The sequence below is a fragment of the Equus caballus genome, chromosome 8, assembly GCF_041296265.1.
Source record: "Equus caballus isolate H_3958 breed thoroughbred chromosome 8, TB-T2T, whole genome shotgun sequence".
Lineage (NCBI taxonomy): Eukaryota > Metazoa > Chordata > Mammalia > Perissodactyla > Equidae > Equus > Equus caballus.
The window spans coordinates 5,825,814-5,830,099 of NC_091691.1; the positions used below are offsets into that span (position 1 = coordinate 5,825,814).

Sequence of the window (4,286 nt, forward strand, 5' to 3'; positions counted from 1 at the left end):
GGAGTGGGCCCCTGTCTACAAAAAGCTTTTGGGGTGAAGTGTGAACACTCACGGTGAGGACCCCACTTGGGCACCCAGGAATCCCACGGGAGCTGAGTCTTCAAATGCAGACCACCTGGCCAGCTTGGGAGTGAGATCTGCCCCCTGGATGTCCCTGGGCACAGGAAGAGAGCAGGATTTTTGTTCTGTGCAATTGGAGTGATTGGTGAGAACTTCCTGGCAGCTGGAAGTAGACACCTGCCCTTTTGGGTTCCTTACCTCAGCTTGAGCTCTGTTGGATCAGCTATATGGCCCACCTTCCCCTGTCCTTGCTGACTCTCAACAGCTCAACACTTAGGTAAACCGGAGATAAGGCGGTGGGGCTCTGGACAACAGAGAGGAGGGAGGACTCCCACCACCCAACCCACCCGGGAAGGTAGCCCCTCGGCCTGGCCCTGAAGCCCTGCCCACGCTCTTGCCTTTGGCAATTTGGTGAAAGGTTTCTGCGGTCACTCTGGACAACAGCCAAAAATCCAATCAGGATACACTGGTTCAGGAATGCATTGGAGCCCAGTTTGGAGGATATAGATTGGATTATAATGGACTTTAAAAGGAGTGTGTCCTTCTGATCTGGCCTCACTCAGATCAGAAAGGCTTTTGGAGAACAAGGTAAGAATTCCATAGACATAGGAAGTGGCCCTGCTGGGCTTTAGAGAAATTTCACCCTGATGTGGAGACAAGGAGCTGGACAAGGCTGCTCCAGCATTGCCCTCCTTTGCCTCCCAGAGTTGGGAAATATTGAGGCTCACTGAATCATCTGGACACAAACCTTCAGGAACCGGTGAGCTAAGAAATTTGTATTCTCCATTTTGTTCTCTTAAACCATGGGTCCATAAACTTTTTCTGTTAAAGGCTAGACAGTAAATATTTGAGGCATTAAGTATGGGGCCTTGCCTTGCGGTCTCTGTTGCAACAGTTTCACTCTGCCACAGGAATGCAAAAGCAGCCATGGACAATGGGTAAATGAGTGATCACTGCTGTGCTCCAATAAAACTTTATTTTTGAGACACCGAGATTTGAATGTCATATAATTTTAACACAACCCAAAATATTCTTTAGGGTCCCCCTCAATTAAAGAAATAAATGTTTTGGAAAATTTTAAAAAATCTAAAAAGTGTAAAAACCATTCTTAGCTTGCTGGCTATGCAAAAACAGTGGATGTGCCAATTTGCCAATCCCTGTCTTAAACCATTTGCCAAAATGCAGCTGGCATCCCCTCAGTGAACTGTGAAATAAATTCAGTGGGTTGGATTCAGCTTATGAATAGAAATAGAATTTTTCGATGAGTCTAAGATACTATCACCTGTAAGATACATTACTTGTGATGTCACTATAAAATGAAAGAACATATGCTTCCAAACAAACTATGAAATGCTCCAGATGAGGTACAATCTGATTTCAGAAAAGGTAAAATGTAAATATTAGCATGCCCCTTAGAATCAATGAAAGTGTTAATGGCATAGAAGGTGATAAAAATAATAAGAAGAAGAAGTTTTTGGGGCCGGCCCGGTGGCGCAGCGGTTAAGTTCGCACGTTCCGCTTCTCGGCGGCCCGGGGTTTGCTGGTTCGGATCCCGGGTGCGGACATGGCACTGCTTGGCAGCCAGGCTGTGGTAGGCGTCCCACGTATAAACTAGAGGAAGATGGGCACGGATGTTAGCTCAGAGCCAGGCTTCCTCAGCAAAAAGAGGAGGACTGGCAGTAGTTAGCTGAGGGCTAATCTTCCTCAAAAAAAAAAACAAAAACAAAAAAGAAGTTTTCACATATTAAATTATATAGGTAAGCCATTCTGATTAAATCTGATTCAGCCTAAAACTTGTTTTTCCCAGAAGAACCTGACTTATGGCCCACCAAACATCCATTGTATATCTGCTTAAAACGTTTTCTCGAAGGCAAAGAATGCACTCAAAGATAAGGATGAATGCCTCCTTTTCCCTGACACCAATACCAGTACTTCTTTCGAGATAAGCTTTTCTTCCCAGAAATCTTAGGTCAAGTTGACCTGCTGTGAATGTGCTAAACTGTGGCAAAATATCTCCTTGTGACTTTGGGGAAGAAATTGTATTCCTGTCATGCTTGATGCATGTTCTTTGTTCTGAAATGGTATATAACCACGCCATAAACCATGCTTCGCCGGAGTGCTTTCTTCCCTGGGGAAGAGAGTGCTTCCGAGCTAGTCCTCACGTTAGCCCAATACATCTCACCTTATCTCTCTTATCTAGAGATTGGTTATTGATTGTGTGCACTGACAAAGTTATCATCATATCCATTGTAGGGAGGATATTATTTTATACAAAACTTTTGATTTAGACACACACACACACACACACACACCCCTACATACTAGCTGAATTTCTCCCTTGCACGATAGTGTTAAATCATTTAGATTTGCATTTCACTAAATTCTTGGAGAGTGTGGAATTAGTGGGTTCTGCTCTGTTGTACACATAGATGATCAGATTAATAACAGATACTATTTATTTATGTAGAAAAGATTTAGCACTGGCAGTATGCTAGGCATTGCTCTAGAAGCTAAGGATACAACAATAAATGAAACACAAGCCCCTGCCCTCATGTAGCTTACGGTTTAGCGGGTGGAGATAGAGAAGCAGCAAAATATATTTTATATATTGTGTGTTAGGCAAGTGAAACGTTAAGTTGAACAGCAGCATTGGGGCGGAGGCTGGCATGGGTGTTAGGGCAGGTTCTGATTTTTGGTAGCATCGTCAGAGAAGGCTTGCTGAGAAGCTGCGGACCTGAAGCAGGTCAGGAGCTGGGATCGGAATATCTGAGGAAAGAGCCTCTAAGGCCAAGGGAGCAACAAAAGTCCTGAGGAAGTACAGGGTCTGGCGCCTTCCAGACTCATGAAGCTCTGGTGGCTGCAGTGGAGAGAGGGAGGTGCAGAAAAGACAACGACCAGTGGGCTTGGATGGGTGGCCTAGGGCTCTTTGGGCATTTTATGTTCACTGGCATTTCTTCTGAGTGAGATGAGAAGCCACTAGAGAGTCCTTGGCAGCTCTCCTAAGTTTTTTTATTTTTGAGGAAGATTAGCCATGAGCTAACATCTGCTGCCAATCCTCCTCTTTTTGCTGAGGAAGACTGGCCCTGAGCTAACCTCCCTGCCCATCTTCCTCTACTTTATATGTGGGATGCCTATCACAGCATGGCTTGCCAAGCGGTGCCATGTCCACACCCGGGATCCAAACCGGCGAACCCTGGGCTGCCAAATTGGAATGTGCGAACTTAATCACTGTGCCACCGGGCGGGCCCCTCTCCTAAGTATTTTAACAGGTGCATTGGAGCTGCCATGGGGAGAAATGACACGGGTGGTGTAAAGCCAGAAACTTCTGCAATGATCTAGGGAGAGAATATGGTGCCTTTGATCAGGGAGGGGGCAGTGGAAGTAGCAGAGAGTGGTCAGCTTCTGGATACCTTTAGAAGACAGAGCAGACAGGATTTGCTCATTGACAGGCTGTAGGGTGTAGAGGAAAGACTGGCAAAGGATGTCTCCAAAGTTTGTGACCAGAGCCACTGGAAGGGTATACTGAGAAACGGAACACTGCAGGAGGAGCGTGGGGTTTTTTTTGCTTTTTGGGGTATTTTTGTGACAAAGATTGGCCCTGAGCTAACATCTCTTGCCAGTCTTCCTCTTTTTGCTTGAGGAAGATTGTCGCTGAGCTAACATCTGTGCCAATCTTCCCCTATTTTATGTGGGATGCTGCCAAAGCGTAACTCAACAAGCGGTGCTAGGTCTGTGCCTGGGATGGGAACCCGTGAACCCTGGGCTACCAAAGTGGAGTGCACGAACTTAACCACTATGCCACTGGGCTGGCACCGAGGAGCAGTTTTTTAGGGGACTACCTAGAGCTCAGTTTGGTAAGATTGGTTAGAAATCTTAGCTATCCCGGAGGGTATATCTGGAAGTAGGAGGAAGCTAGTGAGACACTCAGGGTGCAAAAATGAAGGAGGCATGTGCTCTGAGATGTTGAACCTGTGCCTCCTTAAATCTTGTGCCCTAATGCCTCACATGCTTCACCCTACTGATGGCCCTGCAAGAGGGCACATTGGGCAACTGCAGTAGACTTAGGGGGCTGGAGAGGTAACGTTGGAATTGACATGTCACTTAAATGCTTAGAGCCCGTTTCCTCACATGTAAAATAAGGATGTTAACAACTACCTCAGCGTTTCAGGGGAGGATTAAATAAGACAATGATTTTGTCTTTTGAAATAAACACTGACTAATGTCAC

At 45.8% G+C, this 4,286-nt stretch overlaps 1 protein-coding gene across 3 annotated transcripts in view; it reads right to left on the reverse strand.

The window, feature by feature from the left end:
- Window positions 1-4,286, reverse strand: part of LOC100060608 (immunoglobulin lambda variable 1-40) — a 765,973-nt gene that overhangs the window by 562,682 nt on the left and 199,005 nt on the right. The window lies entirely within an intron of this gene.